The sequence below is a fragment of the Lygodium microphyllum genome, chromosome 5 (genome assembly GCF_053477565.2).
Source record: "Lygodium microphyllum isolate KBCC chromosome 5, Lygodium_microphyllum_v1.1.10, whole genome shotgun sequence".
In the NCBI taxonomy this organism is placed as follows: Eukaryota; Viridiplantae; Streptophyta; class Polypodiopsida; order Schizaeales; family Lygodiaceae; genus Lygodium; species Lygodium microphyllum.
Genome location: NC_141139.1, coordinates 136789123 through 136805057, shown reverse-complemented (window position 1 = coordinate 136805057; position 15935 = coordinate 136789123). Strand labels below are relative to the sequence as shown.

Genomic DNA, 15935 nt, shown 5'->3' with positions numbered 1-15935 from the left:
AAAACGATTCGCATGCAATTATACTTATTCCTAATGCACCGGATCTCATGAAGGTCTAGGTTTCTATCCATCAAAATCCATCATTTCATGTGTTTCTTTTAGTCATGATCGCGAAGCATGATTTCTAAATGACTGTTCATGCACTGAACTGGTTTAAAAGCTATTATTTTATGTGAAATAATGCAAAAACCTTATCATTTTTTGTGTGTAAAAGCTATCATTTCATGCATATAAACTTATGCGAACTCCATACCCTATCATTTTGCGCATACAACCTAGCGCCTAAGACTCGTCCGTTTTCCATGCACGTAGCTAACCCCTTCGTTTCTTTCACGATATATAAAACATAATTAATTACAAAGCTTAAAGAACCTGGGTTTGATTAGTGTTCGTAGGGGCGTTTATTACGTTGGCCGCTCCGCTCGCCTCTCTCGCATTACCGGTACCAACGGTAGCTTTGGCACCTACGTTTTCTGCGATTTTCTTCTTGGGAGCCATTCGCCTCGTGGCGATTAGATAATCTGGACCTTGATGGTTTTCACAACGATAGGTTTGGGTAGGAAGATCACTGGGTGGGGGTCCTTCGCCGAGGGGAGGTTTGAGTGTGGCTCCTTGAAGTTACTCACTAACTTCCACTCCCTCTCTTCCTTCCTCTCTCTCTCTCTCTCTCTCTCTTCTTCCTCTAATTCTTTCTCTCTTCTTCTCCTTCTTCTCTTCTTCTTCTCTCTCTCCTTTACTTTTTCTCTCCCACCTCTCTTCTCTCTCCCACTCCTTCTTCTTCTCTCCTTCTCCTTCTCTTCTCCCTCTGCTCCCTCTTCTTCCTCCTCCCTTTCCCCTTCTCTCTCTTTCCCTCTTTCTTCCCTTCTCTCTTTCTCTCCTTCTCTTCTTTCCTCTCTCTCCCTCCTTCCCTTTCTCTCCTTCTCCTTCTTCACACTGTCCCCACGGGGCCCGCAGCCATCAATCGAATGAGGAGGGGGAGCCTGTGGACGCTGGAGGGGGGCCACTGGACAGGATGACAACCAGGGGGTGGGCGCCTGTAGCAACCGGGGGGGTGTGCCTGACGAGGAGGAGGGGTGGTCTGATAAAGGGGGGGCACAGCTGTCCGCCACCAGTTGGGTTGCATGCCCCCCTTTCTCCACTTCACTCCCTCTCTCTCTCTCTCTCTCCCCAACGTAGTGTTGGGAGGGGGGAGGGAGAGGGAAATTTTTTTGAAAAAAATAGAAGAAGGGGGGGGGGGAGTTTCTATGGGGGGGAGGCACGAGGCACATGGGGGGGAGGGAATGTTACATCCTCTCCCCCTTAGAGGAATTGAGATGGTTAGAGATACCCTTACTTGAATCATTTTGTGCCAATCGTGGGACTTCAAACCAGATAGTTGCTCCACACCTCTTTTCTTTTTCTTTATGAAGGCTCCCTTGAGACATCTCATACATCCTGTGGGTGTTCGAAAGCTATAAATTTATTCCTTCACTATTTTTTCCTCATTCTTTGACAACATCCAAGGTGCATGGGGTAGCTCAATCTTTCCTCTGGGTCCAATGCATGGCCAGGCTTGTCTCATGTGACCAATGTTACGTAAATCCTCCCTTACATTACTGAATCACGAGCCCCTATCAAGTGATCCCATAATGTAGATACAACATTTTTGAATATGTGCATGGGGTCCAACAGGTGATTGATCTTGAGTTCAATCCAGTACGGAAGACGAAAAAATATAGAGAACCTAACAAACAAACAATATATTATGTAAACAATTCATCATGCTAAATACTTTAAAGTCAATCGAGAGAAATGCACTTCTTACTGACTCATGCCGAGTGGAGGGTGGCTGTCGGCATTAATCCATCTCTCCTTCCAATCTCGAATGGTTAGAGATTGTGGAGTCATTCCATTAGTAGGGAGAACATATTTGGGATGGTCAATAGGAAGAAATCGATGATGATTGTCGTAGATAACCTTATTTAAACGTGCCGGCCTAGAGGAAACTAGAGAGGGACCGCAAATAGGACATGCATGATATCTTGATGTGGTTAAACCTGAAAAAACAAGTGAATTAATAAAATGCAATTGATTCAAGTCTTGAATTTCAAATATAGAGTATATACATGTACCTGAACACTCTCCGTATCCTGGAAAGTCGTGCATGGTCCACAACAACATGGCCTTCAATGTGAAATCTCTAGAGGATGCAGATGCACTTGTATCTTGCACCTCAATACCTTCCCATAACATTTCTAACTCTTCAATCAAAGGCTCTAAGTAAATGTCCATGTTTTTTTACCTTGTGCTTTCCAGGAATCAGAAGGGACAACATCACATATCCCTTTTTTATTGCCATGGATGGAGGAATATTATAGTTCACCAATACCACTGGCCATATACTGTATGATGTGCTTTTGATGCCAAATGGATTCATTCCATCCATATCTAAACCAAATCTCAAATTTCTTGGCTCTTCTTTGAAAACGGGCCACAAATTATCTATATGTTGCCATGCCGGTGTGTCTGCAGGGATCCTCCATTTTCCAACACTTGAACGATGACTAGAATGCCATGACATGAGCTTTCCAATAGACTTACACTTGAACATAAGTTTTATACGTGGAACAATCGGAAAATGTCGCAAAACCTTACGAGGCACATCCATTGACTTCATCTCCACTTCGTATCTTGATTCGCCACAAACAGGACACTCTCGTGTGAACTCATGAATCCCACGAAATAAGACACAATCATTGACACATGCATGGATCTTGACATAATCAAGGCCTCCCAGAGATGTCAAGTAATGTCTTGCTTGCTCTCTCTTAGTTGGAAATTTGTTTCCTTTTGGAAGCATTTGTGATAATAACCTACATATATTTTTAAAAGTGAGTTAAAAAAGAACCAACATATATTTCTGTCTAATTTCAAAATAGAACAATTAATATTATGATTCATAAGCCAAACTGAATTGATACCTACTTCAATAACGCATCCAAACTAACATTACTCCATCCATAAATTGTTTGCAAGTTAAGTATCTCGAGGGACGCATGAAGAACGGAGTACGTACAACCTTCATACAACGGAATAGATGATGCTACATATAGTGGATCATCTGGCTTCATAGAGTGACCTTCTCCCTGAACCGGTTGTGAAAATAGATGGTGTACCATGTTGTCCAAAATCTCATCCTCTATGACTTGATGGGGCATTTCATGAGGGCTACTATCATGGTCGTCAGTCTCTACTCTTGTTGAAGACTCTGCCTCCTCGCGTCGACGTTTTGCAGCCTCTCGACGCCCGGGAGGGAGCATCTGATGATGTGGCACCGCATCCTGACCTGCAGTCTACACGCGATTATACACGCGCATTGACCTAGGATGCGCGTCTGACAGCGCGTCTGTGCTACATCTTAGATGCGCAGATAGACGCGCTGGACAGAAGGTTCACTCTGGAGCGCGTCTGAGGGCACGTCTAACCTGCAATTTAGACGCGGGGATACACGCGCCAGGTCTCCCAGTTCTGATAGTAAACAATATATTTTTGCAATGATGAATGTGACCAATCCCATGTTTGTGTTTATCAGTTTTCTTGTTTAAGAGAAGCATTAGCACTTAAGTGTTATGCTCAATGTCTAAAGAAAGCTCTTTGAAAATGTAGGTAATATATGATTTTTTGTATGCAAATAAATTTATCTTTTTCCTGTGTTTTGTTTGCAGATGTCGTATCCTGGTTCATCTAGCAATGACCCGAATGTGGATCACATGAATGATACATTGGCCTTCTTTGGCAGGGGGTCAATGCATTTTTTGGAGGTTTTCCTAGTAGGGAAGACTTCATGGGAGAGATGACCAGATACCTTGGCCGCTCTCCCAGAGCGGATGAGGTGTTCAGTGTCATGTCTGGGACGCCTCTGGCATCTTTGCCTAGCACTACTTCCCAGACTCCACATGCAGGTACTCCTCATGCAGGTACTCCATATGCAGGTACTCCATATGCAGGTACTCCACGTGTCCACGTGCATCGACTGAAGCATAAGCATCTACAGAAGTACGTGCATCTGCAGAAGCTCGTGCGTCCAGCGAGGCAGAGGGTAGTCGACAGAGAGGGAGGAGGGAGAGTCGAGGGGGAGGACGAGGCTTGTGTGGGGGTTGCCTAGGAGGTGGCGAGCGATCACCCTCACCAGTAGATCATGTAGAGGAGGTTGTACGCCAGTACTATAGAGTTACTGATGCTGGTGGCATCTTTCATGATGATGAGGGAAGGGATGTAATGGCGTACATGAGGAGCGTCGTGCATGCGACATATAAAGATTGTTTCATTGCCTTCAAAAATCAGAAAAGCGGCTTGTGGCAGGAGGTGTTGAGGTCAGTCCATAGGAGGTACCCAAATCCTGAGGGTCAGCGATTCTCGGATGATTGGGGATGTACAAAAGTGAGGGATATGCTTCACAACAAAAGATCCCACCTCATGACACGGGCGAGGGACTCACTGCGGAGGCTGGAGGAGGGGCGTGGAGCCTATAGCCAACCACTTATGTGCCACTGCATAGAGTGGAAGAAAGCCAAGCAGAAAGCAGCTGAGAAAGTGAAGAGTCACCAGCACGCAGAGGCGCGACGGATCCAAATGGAAACCATGGGATCGTCGCATTACGGATCGGGCGGCAGAGAGTCGTGGGAGACAGAGTTTGTAAGTATACTTTGATTTCTAGTTTTTTTAAATTTATATTTCTTTCAATTCTTTATATATTTTAGTTTAATATATTGTGACTCATAATTGTTTGTATATCTCTAAATTTTTTGCAAACTACCATCGTTGGTAGGACACCTACTCCTAGAGAGGTAGGTTACCATCGAGGCCATAACCGCATAGCGACATGGCTTCACTTTTATGAGGAGGGTCTCATCACTTAGGACCAATACAACCGGGCCATGAGGATTCGACAGCAAGAGGAGGTATGTTTTTCTTACTTTCCTATTAAAAGTATAGCTAATTATGACTTTTTCTCCACGTTGTCTATGTAAGCAACCCTGATCTTTTGTGTGTGTAGGCGAACCCGGATGTGGAGCATAGCGAGGAGGGGGATAGCGATGCTAGTAGCCATGGTGGTACTAGCGAAGATGTTTCCTCTTCAGATTCGTAGAGGAGCACCATACCTCCTCATGAGGCCTTATTTTCTTGTATATGTATGATATCTCTTTGAGCCTACTGCTTGCGGCCATGCTTTAGGTTGCAAGCACTTAAACTTCCCTTGTAAATGCTTTTGATATATAATGAATACATGGACTTTTATTTTCAATTCTCGTGCCGGTAAGACACATTGTCTTTTTTCCAAATACACAATTTGATGTATGGGAGGGGGAACAAAAAACAGTTCTGTTTTGCGCGTATATCAACGCGTCTAAATTGCAAATAATTCGTGTTTATACGTGCGTCTATAATGCAGACTACACATGCTTATACACGCGCTTCATAATTCAAATTTAAAAAAGAAATTAAATATCTTTTTTTTTTAAATGACATTTTTTGTTTTCCGTTCGCGTCTATCAGTGCTTGTAAAAGCGTGTCTACCAACGTGTCTATATGCGCGTTGTCGTAGAGTTCGTGTAAGAGCTGCTGAACACGGGGTTCAAGTTGCAGCAAGGAAAGAGGCTAACAAGAAAAAATCGAATTTATGATGTCAAAGTTCACTATATTGCTTGTCAAGTAAATTACATGAGGTCCATGTTCAGATAAATCTATAGTATCTCATAACCAGCGTCGCATTCAGGTGTTCGAGGACAGTTCTGCCATTGGCACATAGGCTTGATGAGTTCTGCTGGGCAGCAATCCGTGTGAACAATTCTCAGAAATCCATATAATGCCAGTACAATGAAGTTCTGTGGGCAGCAATCCCTGTTTCTGGATGTTGAATTCGGAGGTCAAACACATGAAATTTTGATTCCAACGTGGTTGCAACACATTTGTTCATTTTTATGTCTTTACGATCAAACTGGACACTGCATACCCTATTATCTGTGCTGGTTTCCCATCTAACATCTTCAAATCAAACAGTTTTATATCACCATTATCATAACCTGCCAAAATACACCGCTCTTCATCATTGTAAGAGTTCCCAAAAGCGACTGTCCAACAATCTCTTGCACTTTCTTGTGTTTCAGGCTCAAATGCAACAACGCAACAACAGGGTCATCCTTCTGGCGCTGGTCCCAAACGCAAACCCTTCCATCATGCCCAGTTGTTACAATTTCTGGAGCACCATAACCAATTCCCAATCCACCACATCCATCAATGGCATTTATGATACTTTCATGACCTTTAACATGGAACACAAGCATATTCAGCTTCTCTAAATCCCAGATATGAAGATTTCCTTTGAAGTCCCCAGTGACAAGTTGCCTGTCAATCAGACTTGAAGCACCGAAAGTTCCACACTTGATGCATGCTGACTTTTCAGACTCAGCCACCTTGTTCAAATCAGCATCATTGAGCTCATATACCTGCTAGGCACCCAGAGAGTGTCATAGATGGTGGTGGTGAGTGACTTGCTGATGTGCGCCAGCATCTGCAGCCTGTTCCTTGAGTCCATTGTCGCTGAGACTACGAGATCCCTCCTCGATCAAGAACTTCCCCTTCCCCCGAAACTCCCTGCATCCGAATCAGGCTTGCGTCAAACGATTAGCTGAGATCGTGATGTCGTTTACTGCTGCATCAAACTGTGGATTCGATTCCCCCCTCTCCACTCGACATTCTGGTCAGAGCGAAGGTTGTTGATGATGAGGACACAGGTTTTCCGGATTAGCAAAATAGAAGGCAAAATTCATGAAGACCATGGAGATGATGGTGCTGCCCATCAGAATCGGACTGGTTGCAACGCCCCATATCAACCTTTGTCTAATTTCAGCCTAGAATTCAAACTTCTCTGATCCGCCTTGGATCTGAAATTCTTGCGGATAAGGATTCAGACTCGTTTTTTTGCACCTGGTGGCGTCCCAAATTGCATCGGTTTTTGAAATCGATGGGCAAATAAGCAAAGTCATATGCAAAAGACTGATCGATTCGAGAGATGGTTCTTCTACTCCTTTCTATGAGCTTTGCCAGGATCGGCTGCTAGACGATGTCTGGACTGATCACAGGCGCCATTTGCTTGGCCTGCACCAAGGCGTAATACAGCTGTTGAAGTGGGAGTCACAGCTGGTCATTGTTCACGTCGCTCTCCTGGAATCAGATGCCATTCGAAGAAGATAGCGCCATGGTAGGAGCCCCCATCTCATGGTAGTAGAACGAGCCAAAAAAAGCTCCCCCTTTGACCAGAATAGGCTAGCCTCCCCAAAAAGGCCCAACAAATTTAGTTGCTCCTATTAGCAAGGACTAAAACCTCTGCTGGTAACTTCTCTGACAGCCTTCTCTGATGCATCCAGTATTTCTGAGTGACCACGTGGAGGAGCCCCCTGTGGCTATTAGACCAACCCTGCAAATGGCATCTTTGTAACAACAGCATCATTTATCTTGCCTCTGACTGAAACTTTCAATTTTGTGCCATTCTTATGATTCCCTGAACTTACATAACCCATGGCTATGTTCTTCTTCAAGAATGCTTTATCCCGCATGTTACGTTGGCCTTGTTCATGTGCAACCTTTATCTTCATAGCTTAAATGTAAGCTTCCTTTGATTCCACGGTATCCTGCACTTTTCTTGGAATTCATCATTGAAATTGATAGCATAATAATATTCTTTGGCATCAGTTTTTCATATTTTTCTGACACACACACAACATGGACACAAACAGAAACACACAAACACACAAGTGGTGTATGTACATTGGATGCGGATACTGAAAAGGACGGAAAAATAATGCAGCAATCAAACACAATGAAACACACGCAAAAAGATAACACAAATGCACAACAAAAATGGAGGCGTTTAGGGCTCGGATGCGCAGTAGCATGACATCCACCCCCTCTAAACCTGTGCATTCTCCGGATGAGCCAACTATCCATGATCGTCTAAGTCCACAAACAGGTCTAGTCCTTCATGAGTTTCCGATAGACCTGTTTCTCCATCAGCTTCATCATCCATATTCTCTGCTTCTTCTGCTAGAATTTCTTTTGACTGCTCTTCTTCTGCCAATGCTTCAAGTGCATACTCTTCATCTTCTCTTCTCTTAAAAATCTTGACTTGTTTTCCAGCAATGGGCACCCTCAATACCGTCCCATCCAATTCAGCCAACTCATAGGTAGCATTGTGAAAAACCTGTTTCACCTCATATGGTCCGAACCATCTTTGAACCATTTTTCTCATGCTACTATGCTGATTCTCTAGGCTACTGTCGTAGACTAGAACCCAATCTCCCTCTTTTATGGCTCTAGGCCGCAAGCGATGCCTCAAATCAAACCTGTCCTTGTTTCTGAGTCGGGCTGCCTTCAAACAATCAATTGCTAGCTGCACATCTTCTGCCCTTCTCTCTAGTTGACGAATCCGAAGAGCTAGAAGCTCCTCTCTTGATAAATTCTCATACCAAGGAAAAGCACTCCACGTGAGAGCACAAATTTCAGTAGGCATGACAGGTTTTTGCCCATACATCAACTCTACAGGCATATATCCAGTAGTCACGCTATGTGTAGAGCGGTCTGCCCACAATGCAAAAGGTAGTAATCTTGGAAAATCTCCAATCCGACCTCTACAAGCTTTTGCCAATGCCTTAACTATCGGCGGATGTCCTCTTTCGCTCTTGCCATCCCCTCTGGATTATAGGCAGTAGTAAGAGCCAACTTAATCCCAAGCCGTGAGAAAAATTCTCTAGCTTCGTCTGCATCTAGCTCTCCACGATCAACTGTAATCTTGCCTATACATCCATACCTGCAAAATATTTCTTCCAACAAGAATTTACATACTGTAGTTGTGGTTTTCGTCCGCAAAGATCTACCTTCAACATAGTTTGTAAGATCCTCCCTGGCCAAGACAAGATATCTCATCTGCCAAAGTCCCACTGGCAAAGTAACCAAGTCAACCACCCATTTATAATGCATACATAGTGGATAGGTCGGATGCAACTCATCACGATGCCGCACTAAAGAGTAAAGCTGATAGACCCTGCAAGTCTCCACAAAGTGGGAAACATCTTTATACATCCCTTTCCACCAGTATCTTTCTTTGATTTTCTCATAGGTAGCCCACACACCTCTATGACCAGCCCAAGAACTCTCATGAAACTCTCGCACAATCTGTATCTGCATCGCTGCCACACAAACTACTCTCAAGGGTAGGCCACCTCTCTTCTTTGGGTGCTTCCAAAGAAAACCATCTTTCAAGAAATACCCATAAGCCTTTCTTCTGATTTTCTTGAATACATCATCTGTCCAATCAGCTCTTTGAGTCAATGAACTCAGATACTGACCAATTTGCAGCCACTCGTCAACATAGAGTTCTTCAGTAAAGGCTTCAACAGTAGATACATGACAATCATGAACAAGGACAGAAGCTGCAAACTCTGTCTCATCATCTTCTGCAAGCATTGACTCCTCATCCTCATATCTCGCTCTAGACAGCATGTCAACAACTAGATTATCTTTTCCTGCTATGTGTCAAAATTAAATGATTTGATGTAAGCAATCCACCGAAGCATCGCTATATCTGGAGTCGAACAGCTAGTAATCATGCCAAGCAAAGGCAAGCAATCTGTTTCCACAACAATTGAAGCACCAATAAAATACCCTTTATCACACTTCAGTGCAGTGACTACTCCCCACAACTCTCTTTTAATCTGCGAATATCTCATCTGCCGCTCATTAAGAACTTTAGCTTCAAAACGGATTGCATATCTATTCCCATCAGCATCATCCTGTCCCACTGCCCATCCTATGCCAATAGGGCTGGTATCAACTGTCAACATGATTGGCCGTCCACACTGATAATCCGCCTTGCCAAGAGTAGGAGCTGACTGCAACAACTTCTTGAGTTTACGCATGGCTTTCGAATGCTTCTCATCCCAATGAAATTTCTGCCCCTTTCGAAGCAACTGATAGAGAACATCTACTATGTGAGCAAAATGAGGAATCCAAATCATGTAAAATATACAAGCTCCCACAAATCTCCGCACCTCTGAAGTAGTCGAGCAATACTTTGCAATCCTGCTTATGGCATCCACCTTTGCAGGTGAAGGCTTTCTGCCATAATAACCAACCATATGCCCAACTATGATAACTTCATTAACACCAAAGACAGATTTCAGCCCTGAAAGAGTCAAATTCACCTCCTCTAATCGTGTCAATATTTGCTCACAAGCAACCAAGTGTTCAGCCACAAACTGTCTACATCCTCGCAAATCAAGACTCTCATTCTTTTCTTCTTCTGCACAACCCTTAATAGGCACATAATCTAGGAAAGGCATGGTATACTGCGGAATATAGTCTCGCAGAACTCTATGCATAGCATTCATCATATGAGCAACTGAGTTGGTGGCACCTTGAGGCAAGCTACACATCCTCACAAGACCAATAGGTGTCCGCATAGTGGTAAAATCCCTGCTTTCCAAGGCAAGCTGAAACTGGTCATAACCAGAATACAAGTCACCTAGGGAATAGATGGCTCGTCCTGCAAAAGCCTCAGCAAACTCATCCACAACTGGACCTGTTTCCACATTCCTGATTGTCACTTTATTCACGGGCTACATATCCTGAATAAATCTCAAGGTTCCATTCTTCTTTGGTACAGTAAACCACCTATTAGAATAAGGTGCAGAAGAGGGTTCCAAAATCCCCATCTTAATCTTCTCATTCAGCAACTCTATTAGCTTTGGCAAGTGTGCTCTAGGCACAGGTATAGGACGTATATTCCATGGCACATGAGGGACAGTGAAGATGACCATAGGCGCAACCAATTCGGGACTAATGAAGCCAATTTCATGAGGAAAGAAAGAAAATGCCTTACCATGTCGTCCAAGCATCTCTCTAAAACATTCTTTTTCCACTGGAAGCAAGAAATCATCATTTTCAATCTTCAATTCTGCAAGAGTTTGAGCTGTAAATTCATGTCCAATATTTGCAGGATCTCTCAACATAGGCTGCTTCATAGCTTTTTCTATCTGCTCATCATTATCAGGAGGAAGCGGGCCTGCAATCGGCTTAACCTTCTTATCAACTGTTTTATACTTCGTGTCAACCTTGGCATCAGTCAGGCACTCTCTTCTTTGCTGCAATTTCTGCAATTTTTCAGCAACTCTCAACTCTGTTGACTGAAAGATTTTAGCCCTTTGCTCTATGGACTGCATGGGTGCAGCCTGAAACTCTGTATGCTGAAATTTTTTAGCATTAAACTCTGTTGGCTGAATGGTTTCAGCCCTCTGCTTTGTGGACTGCCATGATGCAGCCTCATACTCTATATGCTGAATTTTTCCAGCATTTAACTCTGCTGGCTGAAAGGTTTCAGCCCTCTGCAACTCTGAAGGCTGATCAAGGTCAGCTATAGATTCGATTTGCTGATTTTTCTCAGCCTCTAACTCTGTTTTCAGCATAAAATCAGAAATTTCCTGATGCATATCCAAGGTTTGCACAGGTATGATCCTTGAACCCTTACATACAACAGTTTTCAGTATATTTCCCATCTCAGACAATGTATCTGCATAAGACATTCTTTCATACAGCCCATCCACATGCTCATCTGCTTGCAAAATACATGCAGTCTTCAACTCTTTCTCCTTACGACCAATGTACTGCCTGGCAGCTCTAGACAAATCTGAAATTTTCTGATAACTCACTGAACTATCTGAAGAAAACCCATAAAAATTAGTGGAGAAAGACTGGCTGCCAGGAGGCGAGATCTCCTCTTTCCTCCGCTCCATACCACTGTCGTCTCGCAAGACAGCGGTACCTAATGAAAATCCAACTCCTTCGTAGGTAGTGGTGCCTCACGCAAGGAGTCCCTGTTTCTCGGATGATTTACTCCAACAGTCATAAACTGAATAGCTCGCATACCATCCTTACTGCGTATCCGAGCATAGGTTGAGCCATCATCCATCACTTTCATCTCCATTCTTGCTTCTGTAATGAAAGGCTGTTCAAGAATAATCGGAGAAGAGTAAGAATCCTGAACAAAGCAATGATAATCCTCTTCAACATTACCAATAGAAATTCGGATGCTCGGACAAGCAACATACATATTACCAGAAGTATTATTGGCTGCTCTCATGCGTCAGCCATGCTCTGCATCCATAGGCCACTTGCCACCCTCATAAACACCTCGAGCAATAAGATTAATCTCGGAACCATGATCGACTAAAGCGACCAAAGGAATCTGTTTCTCTCCAATCCTTACCACCATCTCAGTGGTTGCTCTAGCCCAATGACTGCATGAAAAATGACTACGAGGAATGAGGATAGGGGTATCATCATCTTCATACTGCATAGGCTGAACTATTTTCTCCAGCTGCGGATTGACAGAAGCATTCTCAACCATCACTGCATCATCATGCTCTTCCCCAAGAGCTCCATGCCATAATCCCTGTAAAGCAGGTCCTTCCATTGCATGTCGTTTCCTCCGCAAAAGATCCTGCATCTGATCCTGTATTTCTCTTCTAGCAATCCCAAGAGCTTCTCCAACAGTAAAAGTGACTTCACTATTTAAAATTCTTTCATGAAAAATCTTACTCATATCCGTCTGCATATCAAGGTCTGACAAGAGCTTGAATCCTGGCTCCTTTCTTGGTTGTCTCTTTTCTTTCATCTGTTTGTCTGCCATAGGTTGTTCAGGACCTGATTGAGCTGGAGAACTCGTCATAGGTGGAGCTGTAATAGGTGGTGAAACAAAGTCACCCCCTCTAGTCTTTTTGGAGGTGCTGAGACCCTCCTCATCTCTTCTTCTCTTTTCCTCAACCATGGCATCTAAACCCTGTGTTTTTGCCATATAAGCAAAAATAGAATACCTGTCAACAGGAGAATCCCATCCCATTTCTCCTCGGATGTTGGAGCCCACACAAGTCATAGTGGATGCTTGAACTTTCCCTCTTCTCACTATCTCCAAGGCAGAGGACCATAAGGCAGAATCTCCATCTGATTTCTGCTCAAGATGGACTCCATAAGCTAAAACATCTCCTCTAACACTCACGTAAGATAATCGCGCAGCCATATCATCAACGAGCTTCTTCATGCCTCCCTTACCAAATTTCGTGTCAAGAGGAGCACCAGTCTCTGTCAGCCATATCTTCCCATCTTGTCCCCAAAACACTACGTTCTTCTTACATGCTTCCTGAAAAGCATCACAATCTTTGCAGTGTTGGTGCTCTATACTATCGCACCAAATACATCGTCTCCCTTTTCTTTGGCCAGTTGGAAAAGCAGTCACTGGAGCAGGTGCTACAACAGGTACTAACATAAGTTGCTCTTTTAACTTCCCAACTTCAGCTTTGATTGCCTCTATCGTCAAATATGCCAAGCCTTTAATAACATCATCTACTGATAAGGGAACTGGAGCAGCAGGAACTGGTGGATTTACAATAGGAGGAGTAGGCTTAGGCATAGAACTTGCAGCAGGGGTAGAAGTAGAGGTCTCCAAGGATTTTTCAGAAGCAGATCCTGTATTACGATGCAATCGTATCCTCCTGTGCTGCTTCTTAACAAGCGCATTCACAGCATCAATGACATGTCTCCACTCGGTCTTTAAACCTGAATCAGTAGCTTGAACTTCCAAAAGATCATCCAACTTTTCTTGTAAATCAGCATCTGCAGCTTGTAACTGCATCTCCAAAGCTTGCTGTTCAGTCCCATCCAACTGATCATAGCGGCTCTCAAACTCTCGTAGAAGGGCGGTAACTGAAAGTCCCTTATTAGGCATAGAAACCCATGCTAAGAAATTCCTGCGGTTCATAAGACCTGTATCCTCCAGGAAATATTCATCTTTTAATGCCTTCTTAAACTCTGTCCAACCAGCATGTGTTCCTTGAATTTTTGAAATTCGAACTTCAAGCACGCGAACCACGATCCGCAAGAAGTAGTGGCTCCAAACATCTTGAGAAACCCCAAAAAACTTCATCTTTTCTTCATACAAATGCAGGTAAGTTAAAACTTGTTGGCCGTTGAACTGCTTCATCTCTTGTTGGACAGCTTTCAAGGCATCCATGGCATCACTATCATGTTTCGCGTGAGCTTGCTGCTGCATATAGGATGTAAATGACTGAAACAGATGCTTCATGACATTCTCATCCGTCATCTCTTCTTGCGAGTCTCCCATCTTGCTGAAAATTGACGCAGCACTTTCACGTCGGGTTCACCAAAAATGTCGTAGAGTTCGTGTAAGAGCTGCTGAACACGGGGTTCAAGTTACAGCAAGGAAAGAGGCTAACAAGAAGAAATCGAATTTATGATGTCAAAGTTCACTATATTGCTTGTCAAGTAAATTACATGAGGTCCATGTTCAGATAAATCTATAGTATCTCATAACCAGCTTCGCATTCAGGTGTTCGAGGATAGTTCTGCCATTGGCACATAGGCTTGATGAGTTCTGGTTGGTAGCAATCCCTGTGAACAATTCTCAAAAATCCATACAATGCCAGTACAATGAACTTCTGTGGGCAGCAATCCCTGTTTCTGGATGTTGAATTCGGAGGTCAAACACATGAAATTTTGATTCCAACGTGGTTGCAACACATTTGTTCATTTTTATGTCTTTACGATCAAACTGGACATTGCATACCCCATTATCTGTGCTGGTTTCCCATCTAACATCTTCAAATCAAACAGTTTTATATCACCATTATCATAACCTGCCAAAATACACCGCTCTTCATCATTGTAAGAGTTCCCAAAAGTGACCGTCCAACAATCTCTTGCACTTTCTTGTGTTTCAGGCTCAAATGCAACAACGCAACAACAGGGTCATCCTTCTGGCGCTGGTTCCAAACACAAACCCTTCCATCATGCCCAGCTGTTACAATTTTTGGAGCACCATAACCAATTCCCAATCCACCACATCCATCAATGGCATTTATGATACTTTCATGACCTTTAACATGGAACACAAGCATATTCAGCTTCTCTAAATCCCAGATATGAAGATTTCCTTTGAAGTCCCCAGTGGCAAGTTGCCTGTGAATCAGACTTGAAGCACTGAAAGTTCCACACTTGATGCATGCTAACTTTTTACTCAGCCACCTTGTTCAAATCAGCATCATTGAGCTCATATACCTGCTGGGCACCCAGAGAGTGTCGTAGATGGTGGTGGTGAGCGACTTGTTGATGTGCGCTAGCATCTACGGCCTGTTCCTTGAATCCATTATCGCTGAGACTGTGAGATTCCTCCTCGATCAAGAACTTCCCCTTCCCCTGAAACTCCCTGCATCCGAATCAAGCCTGCGTCAAACGATTAGCTGAAACACAATATTAGTGAGTTTGGGAATCTCCCAATTCCCATCTTTTGATTACTAAAAAGGTGGCAGCCGGATAACATGCCCATAAGTTTCTCAAAACCATATGATGTGACCTATCATTGGAAAGCGCTTGAAAAATGGAATCTATTGAGCTATAGAGCGCTCGATTTGGAGTTATAGTATTCAAGTTATGACAAATCCAAAGATTTGACCACGTGTCCCAAACTTATGGGAAATTCCCATATTCCCCAACATGGTATTCTAAGATCGTGATGTCGTTTACTGCTGCATCAAACTGTGGATTCGATTCCCCCCTCTCCACTCGACATTCTGGTCAGGGCGAAGGTTGTTGATGATGAGGACACATGTTTTCCGGATTAGCAAAATAGAAGGCAAAATTCATGAAGACCATGGAGATGATGGTGCTGCCCGTCATCAGAATCGGATTGGTTGCAATGCCCCATATGGACCTTTGTCTAATTTCAGCCTAGAATTCAAACTTCTCTGATCCGCCTTAGATCTGAAATTCTTGTGGATAAGGATTCAGACTCGTTTTTTTGCACCTGGTGGCGTCCCAAATTGCATCGGTTT

At 43.5% G+C, this 15935-nt stretch overlaps 2 pseudogenes; both read right to left on the bottom strand.

Annotated features, from left to right (window-relative positions):
• Positions 1–5830: 5830 nt before the first annotated feature.
• LOC148036449 (uncharacterized) lies at positions 5831–6580 on the bottom strand (annotated as a pseudogene).
• Positions 6581–14509: 7929 nt separating this feature from the next.
• Positions 14510–15233, bottom strand: LOC148036448 (uncharacterized; annotated as a pseudogene).
• Positions 15234–15935: the final 702 nt, after the last annotated feature.